Below are 18,478 nucleotides of genomic sequence, written 5' to 3' on the forward strand. Positions count from 1 at the left end.
TTGTATGGACTGATGTCAAGTGAAATGAGCAGAACCAGGAGAATATTATGCACAGTAACAGCCACGTTGTTTGATGACTAACTTTGATAGACTTAGTTCTTCTCAGCTATGCAAGGATCTAAGACATTTCCAAAATCTCATGAGGGAAAATGCAATCCACATCCAGAGAAAGATCTATGGAGTCTGAATGCAGATCAAAGCATAGTATTTGCTCTTTGATTCATCTGTTTTGTTTCTTTTTTCTTGTGGTTCCTCATATTAGTTCTAATTGTTCTTTACAATATGACCAATGTGAAAATATGTGTAATAGGAATGTATATGTAGTGCCTATATTAGATTGCACGCTGTCTTGGGGAGTGAGATAGGAAAGGGGGGGGAGAAAATTTAAAACTCAAAAGCTTATGGAAGTGAATGTTGAAAACTAAAATAAATTAATTAATTTAAAAAGAAGAAGAAGAAATAATTTGAAACAGCTGCTATTATAATTGGGATAGAGAAATATTTACAGAGGAATAGTAGGATTGCTTTACTGCAGTGAGGACCCATTTGAAATTAGTGATGATGCATTTCTGGTAAACTCCATCAGTGGAGCCTGATCAGGTTGCATCATGCAATTTGGGCTAACAACCTTGTAATAAGGTAGGAAATGAAAATATAACAGTTAGGAGCATAATTTTGACGTGGAGGAAATGACTGATTTTACTATAATTGTTGCATTTATTATTGTAACCCACCTTAGGGTATTACAGTCAAAACCATGGGTTTCTCCTCACTTCAAAGCATGAACAGGTATTTTCTGCCTGCTTCTGGATATGTATGACACATTGCTGGGTTGATTTCTCCTGATCAAATGCTGATCTGGAAAACCTGATGACACAGGATATTGTACCAGGGTAGAAGAAGCAGCTTCCAGTTTGTAGATCCTTTGGGGGAAGTTATCAAGAAGATAGAAATTAACTCTGGTCAGGAGTGGAGGAAAGAAGAGTCCTTATCTACTCCGGAATAATGATAGGCTCTAGCTCCTTTGGGGATCCACTCCCCATGTAGAGCATGGATTCAACTGCTCACACTTCTACCAGAGGCCCATGTTTGCATAGCTTCTTCTTATGTGTTTTCTTCCCTCTGGCAACAAGCTTGTGAACATTGAGATCCTAGAAGGCCTGCATGTGCTACCAATAAGACCAGAATCTATTCAAACAGTTGCAGAGACAGCAGCAGTAGCAGGATTGGGGTGGCAACAAAAAAAGCATCAGCATCAGATAGAGGGTCCTCCATGGTTGATTCTGCTTAATGTTTCATTGGTTATAATCAGTGACACTGAAATGTAATATGCAACTGGTAGTTTTCAGAGAAATTTTTGGGTCCCCCCGACACTTGACTATTAGTCTCCAACTGATTGTGCTTATTGCATAAGTTACTGTAGTCTGTTCTAATCATTTTATGATTCTTTATTGCTTAACATTCCCTTTTCTGTGTGAGAATAAATTAGCTGTTCCATGTCTTATTTATATTGTTTTTTGGGTATTTTTCTTGTTCTCCCCTTTGGAGAGGGGGAAATCTAGACTAGAGCACAAAATAGAATTGTCCCTAGAGTTATCAGGTGCAGTGGTTAGAAAACAATGAATGTGAGAATAAGGAAGGCTAAATTTCTCTATTGAGAAGTCAGGCAACCTCAGCCCTACCAACTCAGGGAATCTGAGAGAGCAGGTAAAGTGTAAGGGCTTAGGGTAGGTCACCAGCCCATGTGACCTCAATGTGGTAGCACTTGAGAAGCATATGTAATGAAAGCACAAATAAAATAATTATCTCAACAGCCACTTGATGTCATGGTAACTCACACTTCTGAATTTAGATGAAAGGAAAAATTCTAGTCTATGCATTTTTATAAGGGAGGTTTCCATAGTTATTTGTCCATTAGCTTGGGCTAATAATAATAATAACAATAATAATAATAATAAATACACAACAAGCAAATTTTAAATTTTATTCATTAATCACTTCTAAACCTCTTTTGTAACAAATTCAAAGTACATGACTATCAGGCTGTATTTAAGAGATCCTTGGCTTAATTTTGGATCTGGAGTCAGAAAACATGGGCTATAACCCTGGCTTTACTATTTATTAGAATGTGGGACCCTAGATAAGTTACTTCACCCCAATAAACCTCATTTTCTTTACATATAAAACTCATATGTGCACTACCTACCTAATCTTGTGAATACATAATGAGAGACTATTTAAAGTGCTTTATAAGCCCTAAAATACTGTAACAACAAGAGGTGCTATTATTTCTATACCTCAATTTTTCCATATATGATAGATAGGTTGTGTTGTTCTGAATCTGTGTATTGAACTTACGATTTAGTTTAATATAATTTGATGAACAAGCTGGATTTTGCCACCTCAGTTAAGAATATATTCCATGATATGTTACAAAGAAGCATACACACACACACACACTCACACATCCAACTGAGTTTTTCATCAGAAGTCATCTTTGCTCAAGTGGCATTTCTCTGATGTAGTCATTGTCGTTTTCAAAGACAAATTGCTTTTCATTGGTGTAAACCCTCCATCTTCATCTTCTGTGATCTCATCAGACTCTCCCTTTTTCTCAAAGATGAAGACAATGATGACAAAGGCCAGCACCTTTGCCATGATGCTCAGAAAGGGCATATTTGCTCTGAAAAGAATAAAAATGGATTTTAATGTCAAATGTTATCATCCTTTTAAAAAGTGTTTTGACTCTAATACTTCAAAAGATCCTTGACTTTAGTGGGAAGGGTTCCTCTAACAATGTAACCAGAAGCCACTCTATATTTGTAGAACCATGCATTCCAACAAGCATTATTAAGTGCCTACTTCTGTAGGGTAATATAATAGGCTAGGGATACAAAGCCAAAAAGAAAACAGAATCAATTTCAAAGAGCTTGCATTTTCTTGGTGTTGAAGGATAGGGGAGTAAAATAATATCTACATGGATGATTCTATAATGGAAATGTGAGAATGAAGGATAGAATTCTAACAGTTAAGTGAAACATAGAAGGTTTCCTGCAGGAAAGGCCTGAGAAGAACCTTGGGAGAAAAAGCTAAGGATTTAAAAAAAAAAATTATAATAGCTTTTGTTTTTATGTCACTTACTTTCCCAAATGGATTAATCTCCTCACTCTGTCAGAGGGACATCTCTTAAAACAAGGAATTTAAGAGAGGAAAAAACAGTTCAGAAAAACCAACCAATATGTCAAAAAGTCTAACATTGCTTTTTTGTGTTGCACAATCAGAGTCACTCACCTCTACAAAGAAATGGTCAGGGGTACCTGCTCCTGTCTCTTCTTTGGGGTCAAGCTCGTACATTATAATTTCATAGCATCCAGTTTTGATGGTTTATTGTTCTTTCTATTTACTTGGCAACCAAAATTATAACATTATTTTCCTGGCTCCTTTACTTGGCATAAGTTCATTTACAGTTAGTTTTCCCATGTTCCTCTGTAGTCATCATAGTCATCATTTTATAAAAATAATATCTATTACATTTATGCATCATAACTTATTTAGCTATTCCATAATAATGAACATCTACTTTGTTTCCCTTTCTTTGCTACTACAAAAATTATTTTAAATATTTGGTTGCATATGGTACTTTACTTCTTGAAGTTTTATTATCTGTTTTGTTCTTTCAATACAAACTTTTTTTTTTACACACAAACATTTTAACACAAACATTTACAGATTACTCCAGATCCATGAGAGGTTATTTGTAACAAAATAAAACAGTTTAGTGACACTACAGTGAACTTATCTGAAAGTGTATGCCACATTTCACATCTGTAACACTATGACCTCTAGGGCAGCTAGGTGGTGCAGTGGATAGAGCACTGGTCCTGAAGTCAGGAGGACCTGAGTTCAAATCCGGCCTCAGACCAAACACTTGACACTTACTAGCTGTGTGATCCTGGGCAAGTAACTTAGCCCCAATTGCCTAAAAATTTAAAAAAATTAAAAATAAAATAAAAAAAAACACTATGACCTCTATTTTTTAAAATGAACAGAAATTGATTTTCTCTCTTCCCAAACTCCACCTCATTAAAAAAGAAAAACAATAACAACAACAAATTTTCTATAACAAATATGCATAGCCAAGCAAAACAAATTCCCTCAACGGCTGTACTAAAAATATGCCTTATCCTGTATCCTAGCTCCATTACCCCTCTGTAATGGATAGCATGTTAAAACATTGCTTTCTGGAATGATGATCATTGCATTAGTCATTGTTTTTGTGCTTTCAAAGTTGTTTGTTTTAGAGTATCATTATATAAATTTTCATGATTCGGCTCATTTTATTCTTTATTGATTTACAAAAGCTTTAAAATTTAATATATATATATATACACACACACACACACACACACACACATATATATATATAATTGTTCTTATGGTTCTGCTCCCTTTACTCTGTATCAGGTTATATGTCTTTTCCTGTCTTTTTAAAGCCATCAACTTCCTCATGTCTTATGGCATGAATATTCCATCACATTCATATACCACAACTCATTTAGCCATTCTTCAGTTGATAGGCATCCCAATTTGCAGGGTACACAGTTCCAAATTGTTTTCCAAAGTGGTTCACACACAGATTCAGCAACAGTACATCAGTGTGCCTGTTTTTCCATAGCCTCTCCAATATTTATTATTTTACTTTTAAGTCATCTTTGATACTCTGATGGGTATAAAGTAAAATCTCAAAATTGCTCTAATTAGTTAAAATTTGGAACATTTTGCTTTCATATGGCTACGAACAGCCTTGGTTACCTCCCTTGAGGACTGCCTGTTCATATCCTTAGACCCTTTATGAATTGAAAATGACTCTAATTTGAATCAGTTCCTTGTATATTTCAGAAATTAAGCCTTTATCAGAGAAACTTATTGGAAGTTTTTTTCCCAAATTAATTGTTTCCTTTTTAATCTTAGCTTTGATTTGTTTGTGTAATAAATTCTTAATTTTATGTGGTCAAAATGATCAATTTTATACACTGTGATCCTCTCTTTTTTCCTGATTGGTCATGAACTTTTATCTTATTCATAAATTGGATAAGTGTCAAGTGACTTTTTATATTTAGAACACATACCATTTTGGAGGACAAGTAGGTGACACAGTGGATAGAGTGCTGAGCCTGAAGTCAGGAAGACTCATCTTTCAAAATTCAAATCTGGTCTCAGATACTTATTCACTGTGTTACCTGGGCAAGTCACTTAACCCTGTTTCCCTCAGTTCCTCATCTGTAAAATGAGCTGGAGAAGGAAATGGCAAACCACTTCAGTATCTTTGCCAAGAAAACCCCAAATGGAACCAAAAATGGTCGGACACAACTGAAATAACTGAACCAAACACTTTTGGAGCTTATTTTTATATAGTCTGAATTGTTAATATAAATCTAATTTCTTCCACAATACTCTCCAATTTTCCCAGCAGATGTCATATTGTGAGTCTTTATCCCAGTAGTTGGGATTTTTTTAAAATCAAATACTAAGTTGTTAAATACATTTGCTTATGTATGTTGTGCGCTTAATCTGTTCCACTGATTGATCTCACTATTGTTTAGTACCTAACTGTTTTAGTTACTGCTGTTTTGTAGCATACTGTGATATCTGTCACTGCTAGGCCCCTTCATTCCTAGTTCTTTCCATTATTTCACTTGAGAGTCTTGATTTTTTCCTCATATGAATTTTGTTATGATTTTTCTAGTTCTATAAAGTAATCCTTTGGTAGTTAAATTGGTATTGCTTTGAATAAGTAAATTTGAAGTACTCTGAATAAGTAAATTAAATCATAAAATATTGTTTTTATTATATTGGGTTGTCTTACCCATGAACAATTATTTTTTCCCAATTATTTAGATCTCTTTATTCATGTAAACTATTATTCATAGTTACATTACTAGTTATTGTGTGTATCTTGGGAGATAGACTCCTAAATATTTTATACATTCTGTAGAAATTTAAAATAAATTTCTCTTTGTATCATTTCCTATTGAATTTTATTAGAATTATATAGAAATGCTAAAGATGTTTTGTGTATGTATTTTACATCCTGCAAGTTTTCTAAAGTTAGTTTCAATTATTTTTTTTTTGTTAACTCTTTAGAGTTAAGTACACCATGATATCATCTGAGTGTAACAGGGCTTTGACATGTGCCTAGATCAACAGAGATGAAGGTACTTCCAAGGGAGATGCTAGGGGCCTCCTTCTGGAAGAAGACTAACAACTGATGGGAGCAGCCTTTTCCTTTGGATGCATAGTTGGAACAGTCTGTGTCTTTGAAGTACCAGACTGGGAAAATCTAGCTCTCTCTTTCCAGTGGTGTCCAGGGAGCCAAGGTCCTGTTCACTCACAGTATGGGCACCATGAACTAAGCTGGGTTGGAGGGAAAACCTATATTCCTTCCCTCCTTTTAAGGCCTTGTGGCCCTGAGAAGTGGCTTTGGAGTTTTGGTTTGTTTCATTTGTCCTTTTCAGTTCTAGGTACAGACTATGGATTTCCTTGACCTAGGAGCTTGAGTCATGGCAACCTTGGTGTCAGGATTCCAGTCTAGATAATGCAACCAGCCTAACAGAAAAGAGAGGGCAGAAGGCTGGAATTCAACCAAGTAGAGCTTTGGACTTAAAACTTAGTGGGACTATGTTAAATAGGAACTGAATTAAGCTATGATCTAATACTTTTCCCTTCCCCAGACACGGAATTGGTATAAGATTTTTGAGGGAGTATTATGCCTTGTGGGCTTTGTGAGAGATATTTACATACTTGTATTTACAATACCTTTGAAATAAATATCCTTTTGCAAAAGTTAATCTGACTCTTAAGTGGTTAAATGGAATTGGGGAATAGGGAACTCCTAGAATTTTGAGAACATCATAAGTATATTTTTTCTGAGCCAAAGATAAACAAAATTAAGTTCCCCAAACAGTGCTCCCCAAACATTATTAAGTGTGCCAGAGACCTTTAGGGAAGAGAACAAAACGTAACATCTGGCTCTCAGGCACTGAGTGCCAGGAAAGTCACTGTTAAATGCAGAAAAAAGAAAATTTTGTTTCTCCTTTATCTATGTTTATTCCTTTTATTTCTTTTTCTTGCCTTGCTGCTTTAGCCAGAATTTCTAGTATTTTGTCAAAAAGAAATAGAGATGTTAATCTATAGGGTTTTTTTTCATTTTTGATACTTCCTGATTTGTGTATAGAGACTATATCTGTTTCGAAGAAGGTATTTAGTAGTATCCTTTCTTTTGACATTTTTATAAAAATCATATTGGAATTAATTGTTCTTTGAATGTTTAATATGTTAGCTTTTGAATCCATCTGGTCTTAAAGGTTTTTCTTTGGAAACTCATTTATGGCTTAATCAATAATTCTCTAAAGGTAGGTTGCTTAAATTCTCTATTTCTTATTAGGTTTTGGATATTTTATATTTTTGCAAATATTAATTTGTTTCATTTAAGTATTTGGTTTTGGCAGCGTAGGGTTGGGCCTTATAGAATCTAATAATATTTTGTTTCTTTTTCATGTTTGATATGAGTAATTTGGCTTTCCTTTTCTCTTTTTAATCAAATTAACTAAATGATGTTTAAGCAGTTCTTATTTTGTTTATAAGTTCAATGTTTTTAATCTCAAATTTAATTATTTAAACTTAATTGGCAAGATTTTTATTTTATTGTTTAATTAGGTTCTTTAATGCATTGGTTTTCTAGTATTGCATGCCCAATTCATTGATAAATTCTCCCCTCTTTTTGTTAATAAAAGTGTTTGGAAATATATTTTTTTCTTAAGTACTACTTTAGATGCATTCCCAAAAATTTGGAATGTTGTCCTATTGTTGTAATAATCTTTCAAGAAATTTTCTATAATTTCTGTAATTTATTCTTGGACCCAACGATTCTTTAGCATTAAGTTATTTAGTCTGTAGTTGATTTTAACACATTTTCAATGAGCCTATATTTAATATAATTTTCTTGCAATATAACAAGTGCAGGATTTGTATATTTCTATTTTTTCTCATTTGTGAGCCTTTTAGGTTCTAAAACCATGATTAATTTTTATAAAACTATAAGGAACAACTGATAAATATATATGCTCCTTTCTATTTCTATTAAAAATTGTCAAATTATCTTCAAGTTCTTATCATTTTCCTTGTTAATTTTTTGGTTGTATTTATTTAAGGCTAAACAAAAGTAGGTATAAATTTAGTCCCCTCATTATTATAGTTTTGTTGTTTATATCTCCTTGAAATTTATTTAGATTTTTCTTTAATGATTTATAAGGTATATCATTGATTGCATATAAATTAAGAAATCAATTTATCATCTATATTACCTTTCAACAAAATAGTTTTCCATTTTATCTCTTTTAATTAAATCTCTTTTTTGCTTCTGCCTTCTCCAAAATAATGATTGCCATCCATTTTTTTATGTGTTTTTAGCATAGATATAATAGATTTTGCTCCAATGCCTTATTTAACTCTGTGTGAGTCTATGTTTTAAATGTATTTCTTTTAAACAACATATTGCCTGATTTTGTTCTCTAATCCATTCTTCTAATCTTTTCCATTTATAGATGAGTTCATCCCATTCACATACGAGAGTTTACTTTAATTCCCCTACATTCTATTCTCTTGAACTTTTTCTTCTCTATATTCCTTTCTTATTAATTATTGCACCCATTTAGGGAAGTCCTTCTATGTTACCCAGAGCATATTAATGCTCAAGAAAATTTACATTTTATCTGCTTCTCATCCTACAGCATTGTCTTTGTCTAAAAGCAAAAAAAAAAAAAGGTATTTATGTGGATATGTTTTTGTGCTAAGTACCTATCCCAAAATAAACATGGCTGTTTTAAAATGTCTGATGTCTGAGTTAATGCGAATTCCTACCCTGTACATCCATGCACCATATTTCTAAAAGTAAATCACAAAGTAATCATAAAGTGCTTTTCAAAGGTAAAATGTAACTTTTGTGCTTATTAGTTACTTCACCAAATGATATCTGAATGGTGTTTTTCAAAGCATTTTTTCATGTTTTGGGATAACAAATACAGTACAGTAGAAATTGCTCTGGGTTTGGAGTCAGAGGACTAGGGTTAAAATCCACAATTTTTTCTGCTTACCTCTATGCCTGGGAAATTTACTTAGTCTATATGGGCTTTAATTTTCTGATCTATAAAATTATGAGTTTGGACTAGGTGGCCACTGAGTTCCATTTTAGCTTTAAAGCTATGACTCTAATATATAAATTACAAAAAGACATAAAGATGTCACTATGGGAGCTATACAAAGTAGACTAAAAAATAGGTCATATTCACAAACATAATAGATACCATCATTGTTGGAGTTTTCTACCAGATAGACATATACTTTCAATCAGTAGCCCTTTCTCACATTAACCCAGGGACATCATATTAGCCCACTAGACAGCTAGTTCTAGAGGGCTCACAATAAAATCTTTTAGATACTTATGGTTACTGGCTATGATGTGGATGAAGAAACACCAAAGAAAACTGTAAGACTAATCAAAGAGATAGGAGTAAAATGAATAGAGAACAATGTCATAAAAACCTAGAGAGGAGAAAGTAATACTAATAGCTAGAATTTATATAGTCTTTAAAATTTACAAAGTACTGTACATATTATTTCTGTTGATTCATACAACAACCCTGTGAAATAGATGCTATACCTAGGAGGAAAAGATAATTAATAATAGCAAATGCCACAGAGATGTCAAGAAGAATAGTGGAGAAAAAGCCAATCAGTTAGGCAATCAAGAGATCATTGGTAACTTTGGAGAAGATGGTTTCAGTTGAATGATGAGGCTGGAAGTTGCAAAGGGTTTCAAAGAGCCAGGAAAAAGGAAGTGTAGGGGACTTAGTGTAGACCAGTTCCTTGTGGAGCTTAGCTGAGAAGGGCTTCATTGAAGAATGAAATAATAAACTGGGGAAGTTGAAGGAGAGGGTTTCAGGGAGGCTCAAAGATGAATAAGAAGGTTTGGAGAAGTTGCTGTGGAAAGTGGCCAAACGGAAAAAAAAAGAGATACAAAAATTCACAGAAGAAAAGAACTCCTTAAAAATCAGAATTGGATTAATAGAAACTAGTGACTCCATGAGACACCAAGAAACTGTAAAACAAAATGAAAAGAAAGAAAAAAATTGCAGAAAATGTGAATATCTCATGGGAAAAACAACTGACCTGGAAAATATATCCAGGAGAGATAATTTAAGAATTATTGTATTACCTTAAAATCATGATAAAAAAGTCATATTTCAAGAAACTATCAAGCAAAACTGCTCTGATATCCTTGAACCAGAGGGTAAAATAGAAATGGAAAAAAAAAAATCTACTGATCACTTCCTGAAAGAAAAATCTACTGATCACAAAATGAAAACTCTCAGGAATTTCATATCCAAATTCCAGAGCTCTCAGGTCAAGGAGAAAATGTTGCAAGCAGCCAGGAAGAAGCAATCCAAATATTGTGGACCCACAGTCAGGATCACTCTAGATTTAATAGCTTCTACATCAAAGGATAGGAGGGCTTGGAATATGGTATTCTGGAATGCAAAAAAGCTAGGATTATAACCAAGAATCACTTACCCAAAAACACTGAGTATAATCTTTTCAGGGGAAAAATGGATCTTTAATGAAATACAGGACTTTCCTGCATTTCTGATGAAAAGACCAAAGCTAAATAGAAATGTTAACTTCTAAATACAAAACTCAAAGGAAGCACAAAAAAGCAAACAGGCAGAAGAAATCATAACAGACTTACCATGGTTAAACTATTTACATTCTTATATGGAAAAATGAAACTTGCAACTACTAAGTCAAGAGCTTTATTGTTATTAGGGTGATTGGAAGGAGTATACATAGACAGAGGACATGAGAGTGAGTTAACTATGGTGGGTTGATCTTAAAAAAAATTAAGAGGTAAGAGGGATGTACTTGGAGAAGGAGGAAGAGAGAATTATCTCACATAAAAGGTACATAAGGCATCAGAGAGGACACTACCCCATGATAGGGCCCCTCCCCACTAAGTCCCTGATTATGCTACCCACTACTTCCTAGTGTCTCTGCTGTCTTACACCTCCAGGTGTCAGTTGCTCCCAGGGGTTCCAACTCCCCTTTCTTACAGTGTAAGATAAGCAGACTCTTCAAGCACCAAATTCTCCAGGTGTCATTCATCTCCCTTCACTGACTATTTCTCTTCACCTGCAAATGAGACAGTCTGAGTCTTGAAGTCTGAATGCAGACTGAAGTATGAATGTATGTATGTATGTATGTATGTATGTATGTACATATGTATGTGTGTGTATATGTGTATATATATATATATGTGTGTGTGTGTGTATAAACACACATATATACTTTTTCTTGACATTTTTGCAACATGGTTAATAAAACATGTTTTGCATGATTTCACATGTATAATTGATATTATATTTCTTGCCTTCTCAATGGATATGGGGAAAGGCAAAAAGAAGGGAGAGCATTCTTTACTATTTTTTAAAAACTATTTTGAAAATAAATAATATTTTTTAAAAGTACATATAAAAGAGAAAACCTAAGAGGGAATGGAATAATATGTTCCGAAGACAAATGGAACTCAGGATGCATGCCATTTACAGGATCCTGTAAATCCAAGCTTAACCGTACACGACAAAAATGGATGTTCAATGATAAAGAAGATTTTTAAACATTTTTAGAAAGATAACCAGAATTGAAGAGATTATTTACTTCTTGGATACCCCAAACAACAGAAATGTAGGAGGACTGAATCAATTCAGTAAGCAAAGACAGCAACAGCAAAAGAGTGACCACAGAAAGACCAATGAGGCTTTTTTTTCTAAATGTACACAAAGAGACAGGGGTACAGGCAAAAATCCGGTAAAAGTAAGAGTGAAGTGGCAGACAGGGAGGATTATGGAAAGATCTTTGCAATACCCTGCCCACATGTGAATCAATGATCCTTTTGTGGGACTACAATACAAAATAAGAGAGTACATAAAAGGGGAGAGGAGAGCAGGAGATAGAGAAGAGTGTGCAATGCAAGTCAAGAGCAAGCAATGATGGGAAAGTGCCTTCTGTGGTCTCATAAAGAGAAAAGCTCAGAAGCGATTGGGTAAAGAGGAGGAATAAAAAGGATGAAAGGGTGGAGAGAAAGGAAAAAAGTCTCACTATGAAAGTGGGAGGGAGTCTATTGATGAGTGCTTTTGCAGGTGAAGAGAGATGGTCAGTGAAGGGAGATGAATGAGACCTGGGGAATTTGGTGCCTGAAGAGTCTGCTTAACTTACACTGTAAGGAAGGGGAGTTGGAACCCCTGGGAGCAACTAACATCTGGAGGTGTAAGACAGCAGAGACACTAGGAAGTAGAAGCAGCATAATCAGGGACTTAGTGGGGAGGGGCCCTATGGGTAGTGTCCTCTCTGATTCCCGCAATAAATGACATTGTTCGTGGATTGAGGCACAATGGAAAAAGTGATTCCCTGGGGAAAGCCCTATAAGACAGTGGCAGAAAATACCTATAGGGGAGACCCTAGAACTGTTATCTTGAAAGGTCTGATTACTGAGAAATGCAGAGAAAAGGGTGAGAACAGAAAATTTAGGGTCTCAAATCAGATAATGTGGGTCTAGAATTGATAGAAAGAAAGGGTAGATGATGGAGAGAGTGAGAGAAATTCTTTTTGGAAAGAGGCACAAAAATGAAATTTAAGAAATTAATGAATAGGACTAACTGAGGTGCAGAAGACTAGAAATCTACTTGACAAACTGAGAGGAAGAAAGAGGAGGGAAGAAATATATAACCAGATAAAAATGGGAGAAAAAAAAGAAGTAATAAATAAAACCCTACAGGAAAAAAATAGAAAAAAAGGGGGAGGAGGGAAGCAGGGATTAGAGGGAAAGAGATAGTGGGGACAGGGCTACCTTAAAAAAATATTAAAGAAAAGTAATAAAAGGAGCATAATACTGTGTTTACAGATGAAGAAGAAAAAACCATAACTTGAAAAAGATAATTTTAGAGACAGATGGAGGAAAATATAAACCTAACTCATAACTTTAAATGTGAATGGATTGAACAACCCAATAAAATGAAAAAGGGACAAATTGGATGAGAAAACAAAATCCTACAATCTGTTGCTCACAAGAAACACATTTAAAAAACAAAGATATACACAAAATAAAACTGAGAGATTGAAAAAAATATTACTGTATATCAAATGAATCCCAAAAGAGCAAGAGTTGCCATGTTATCTGAAAAGGTGAAAACAAACATTTAAAATATAAAAAGGGATAAATAAGGAAATTATATTATGCCGAGATAAATCATAAACAACAGATCAAAGCAATAAAAACACATGGTCCAAATGACTTAGAATCCAAATTCTAAGTAGTCTTCAAATAATAAAGAAGTCTTCAAAATCTTTCTATCAGTTTTGAATAAATCTAATAGAAAGAGAATAAAGGGAAAATATAGAACTGAATAAATTCATGGAGATATTAAGGTTAAAAGACTCTTGGCTCCTTCTAAACAGGACACATTCTGCATCACATGGAACTTTTGTAAAAATATGACCCTGTACTGGGCATGGAAGTATTGTAAGCAAATGTAAAAAGAAAGAGTTAATACATCCTTTACAGACCATAACATAATAAAACTGGTTCAAGGACCACAAACAAAAGAAAAAGATCCAAATAGTGACTTATTGCATTGTTATACAATTTCAAATAATGTGTAATCAAAGAACAAATTATAGAAATAATTGGACAACATATCAGAATTTCTGGGATTCAACTAAAATAATCCTCAGGGGGAAAATCACATCCTCACAAAATACACTGACAATTTTTTTTAAAAGGAAGGTTAAGAAACTGAATATGTATTTAAAAAACCCAGAAAATCCAAAAATAAAGAAACTTAGAAAACCCTAAAATAAGCACAGGAGAGATGATATTAAAATTGGGGGGTATATAAAATAGAAAGAAAAAAAAAACCCTAAAATCTGGTTCTTTGAAAAGATTAATGAAATCATTAAGCCTTTAGGCAATCTGATTAAAAACGAAAAGAGAAGAAAATCAAACCAATAAAATAGGAGATGAGTAAAGTGAAATCACAGCAAAACCAGAAGAAATTAAAAGATTAATCAGAACATTTTCTCCATAGTTTTATGCTAAGAAAATCAAGCATACAAAAAAAAAACAGGAGTAACTTCAAACATACAAAATAACCAAATTATCTGAAGACCAGATAGAGAGATCTTAAATAAACCAATTTCACAAAAGGAAATAGATGTAGCGGTAAATGAACTACCAAAGAAGGAGGAGAAAATCCTTGTCTTGGATTTACAGGGTAATTCTATAAAATAGTTGAAGAGTGGTTATCACTCATACTATATAAATTACTCTCCAAATTTAAGAAGGGACCCTACTAGATTCCTTTCTTGAGATGGATATGGTTCTAATACCTAAATTATGGAAGGATAAAACACAGAAAGAAAACTATAGGTTAATGTCATTAATGAAAGTTGACCAAATTTTTTTTAAACAACATCCTATGAAACAGACTAACACAAATTTATCCAAGAAATAATTCATTATGACCAAGTGGGATTTATACCAGGGGTATAAGGCTTATTCAACATTAAGAAAACAAACAATATAATTTATCATATTAAAAATCAAAACATCTAAAACTACATGATTATTTTGATAGAAGCAGAGAAGGCCTTTGACAAAGTGAAATCATCTTTTATGCTAAAAACTTTACAAGTATAGACACAGAGGAACCTTTTTTAATATCATAGAAAGCACCTATCTAAAACTAAAAGTGAGTATTATGTGCAATATAAATACAATAGAACTTTTTCCAATAAATATGGAGTGAGGTAAGGATGTCCACTCTTCCTACTACATTTGATATAGTTCTGGAAATACTAGCAATAGCAATAAGAGAAGAGAAAGGAATTAAAGAAATGATACGTAAAGTGGAGACAAAACAATGATTATTTGCTGATGATATGATCATTTACTTGGAAAATCTTGAAGAGTCAGCAAAGATACTAATTGAGAAAATAGCTTCAGCAAAGTTGCAGGCTACAAAATAAATCCTGAAAAAATCAACATCATTTATATATAACAATAACAGAACACAAGAATAAATAGTTGAAAGGAAAATAGCATTTCAAATAACTACAAAATGCATAGGATATCTGGGGAGCAATGTCTCAAAGCACTCAAAAGACATATAGATTAGATTACAAAGTGCCCCCTAAAGAAATAAAGAATATGGAAAGCCAAGATGGCAGAAAAAAGCCAGGAAGTTACCTGCGCTATTCCCAGTATCCCTCAGAAACAACTTTAAATCAAATCTCTAAATAAATTCTGGAATGACAGAACCCACAAAAAGACATAGTGAAAGAATTTTCCAGTGTAAAATAACTTAAAAATATTTCAGGAAAGCTATGTCCTATTTGGGTTAAAGAGGAATGCAGCCCAGCACAGAAGTGTCCAGACAAGCCAGTTGGAGGCTCTTAGCCACAGCACAGATTAGCAACAAGGGCCCATCAATCCTGGCTGAGCAGGCTAGTGACACAGCAGGCCACCGGGAAGCCTCCAGCTCCAGTCCAGCAGGCAAACTGTCAGCTTCGGAACTTAGGGCACAACAGGTGTAACTAGGCCGGGCCACCCCAGAACAGTGAGTAAGCTGCCAGGCCCAGAGACCCCTGTGCAGAAAGCCAGTGACTAGGCCCCTAGACTCCAGCACAAGGAGCTTGAAACAGTACCCCATGTGCCCCAGGAGCAGAGTTCAAATTTTAAAAATGAGCAAAAACTGAAAAAAGAGCCCTGACCATAGTAACTCTTTTGGCAACAGGGAAGACCAAAACACAAACTCAGAAGAGATGAAAAAATGTCAAAATGCCGACATTGAAGCCTCAAAGGAGAATATGAAATGGTTTCAAGTCCAAAAAGTCCTCTTGGAAGAGTTCTAAAGGGATTTTGAAAATCAAGTAAGAGAAAATCAACTGAGAAAAATTAGGAAAAGAAAGGAGAGTTCTGCAGAGGAATTATGAAAAAAGAATCAACAGCTTGGAAAAGGAAGCACAAAAATCAACTGAAGAAAACAACTCCTTTAAAATTACAATAGCCCAATTGGGAAAAGAGGTACAAAAGCTGACTAAAGAAAATAATTCCTTAAAAATTAGAATTGGAAGTGAATGACTCCATGAGATATCAAGAATCAGTCAAATAAAACCAAAAAATGAAAAAAATTGAAAAAATTTAAAATACTTTATTGGAAAAAAAGAACTGAACTGGAAAATAGATCCAGGAGAGATAATTTAAGCAGTATTGGACTACCTGAAGTCCATGATAAAAACAGAAGAAAAAAAGCCTGAAGTAGTTTTCAGAGTAAGAAATCAAAGCTGCCTATAGTTATATGAAAAAAAAATGCTATAAACCACTATTGATTAAAGAAACGCAAATCAAAGTGACTCTGAGGTAACACATCACTCCTATCAGATTAACTAACATGACAAAACAGGAAAATGATAAATGTTGAAGAAGATGTGGGAAAATTGTAACACTAATGTGTTGTTGGTGGAGTTGGGAACTGATCCAACCATTTTGGAGAGCCATTTGGAACTATGCCCAAAGGGCTATAAAAAATGTGCATTACCTTTGATCCAGTAATACCACTTTAGGGCTATATCCCAAAGAGATCATAAAAATGGGAAAAGGACCCATATGTAGAAAAATATTTATAGCAGCTCTTTCTGTGGTGGCAAAAAATTGGAAATTGATGGGATGCCCATCAATTGGGGAATGCCTGAACAAGTTGTGGTTTATGAATGTAATGGATTACTATTATGCTATAAGAAATGATGAACAGGCTGACTTCAGAAAAACCTGGAAAGACTTATGTGGGGTTCCGCTTCTGGGAGCCAAGATGCTGCAGTAAAAAGGTAGTGGCTCTCACTCTCCCCTATCAACCTCTGAAAACCCAGAAAATATCACCTCAGGAAAAAAACACTGGAACACCTGAACTAGAAGAAAGACAGCAGCCCAGCAAATGGGTCTCCCAGTGCCTCAACAAAAATAAGGGAAGCAGCACTACAAAGGACCCCAGGCTGATAAGCACCCTGCAGCATTCATCTGAAAAGAGCTGAAGAAAGCAACCTAGAATCTTTCTAAAGTCCCAGCCTTGCTGATTCCAATCCAGCACCAGGTAAGCTGTCAGAAGCTTACAGCCTGTAACTGTCAACCAGGAGGAGATCCTAAAGTCCAGGTGGTAGAGCAGGCAAACACCAACACCTGGACCTCTGAGTGCCTCAGTGAGGGTGGGGGAACTGGTGGAAACCAGCTCAGAAAACCACCAGTTGCCTTGGCACTCTACCTCAAAGGAATCTCACAGTGCATTAGCAGAAACGAGGGAAGCATCACTGCAAGGGGCCCCAGGCAGATAAACACTCTGCAAGCATCCATCTAAAAGGAGCTGAAGAAAGGTAAAGGAAAGGAAAAGCAGGCAACCTAGAATTGCCTGAAAGTTCCAGCCTTGCTGTTTCCAGCCCAACATGAGGTAAGGTGCCAGAGACCTACAGCCTCCAATTGCTAACATAAGAGGCACCATCACACAAAGCCAGTGACCAAGAGCTAGGCTCCCAACACAAGAACCTTGGGTCAGTGCCCTCTGTTCCCCAGCAGGAGAGCTCAATCTCTTTAAAGGCCAAGGAATAAAGAAACACCATGAGTAAAAAGAAACGTACCATAGATTCATATTATGAGAAGAGTGAAGATCAAGATAGAAATTCTGGAGAGGACAACATTGTCAACAAACCCACATCTGCAACGTCAAAAGGGAATATGAACTGGTCTGAAGCCCAAAAAGCCTTCTTAGAAGAGCTCCAAGAAGGATTTTAAAAGTCAAATGAGAGAGGTAGAAGAGTCCTTAAAAAAATACAATTGGCCAATTGGAAAAAAAAAAGTACACTGAAGAAAACAAGTCCCTAAAAAACACAATTGGCTAATTGAAGAAGGAAGTACAAAAACTAACAGAAGAAAACAATCTGTTAAAAACTAGAATTGGACAAATGGAAAATGAGAGAGCAAGAATCAATCAAACAGAAACAAAAAAATGAAAAAATAGATGAAAATGTAAAATACCTCATCAGTAAAACAATCGATCTGGAAAATTAATTCAGGAGAGACAATTTAAAAATTTTCGGAGTACCTGAAAATCATGATGAAAAAAGAGCCTAGGCAGTATCTTTCAGGAAATCATAAAGGAAAACTGCCCTGAAGTCCTAGAACCAGGAGGTAAAATAAACGTAGAAAGAATACACCGGTGCTTGCTTTGGCAGAACATATACTAAAATTAAAATGATACAGAGAAGATTAGCATGGCCCCTGCTCAAGGATGACATGAAAATTTGTGAAGCATTCCATATTTCT

The 18,478-nt window shown here is 34.7% G+C and overlaps 1 non-coding gene across 1 annotated transcript; it reads left to right on the plus strand.

Moving 5' to 3' along the window:
- The first annotated feature begins 18,371 nt into the window (after window positions 1-18,371).
- Window positions 18,372-18,478, plus strand: LOC144456108 (U6 spliceosomal RNA). The gene has a single exon (XR_013485009.1). It is a non-coding gene; the product is annotated as a U6 spliceosomal RNA (small nuclear RNA).

This window comes from Phascolarctos cinereus, unplaced genomic scaffold (genome assembly GCF_003287225.1).
Source record: "Phascolarctos cinereus isolate Bilbo 61053 unplaced genomic scaffold, phaCin_HiC Scaffold_2;HRSCAF=192, whole genome shotgun sequence".
Lineage (NCBI taxonomy): Eukaryota > Metazoa > Chordata > Mammalia > Diprotodontia > Phascolarctidae > Phascolarctos > Phascolarctos cinereus.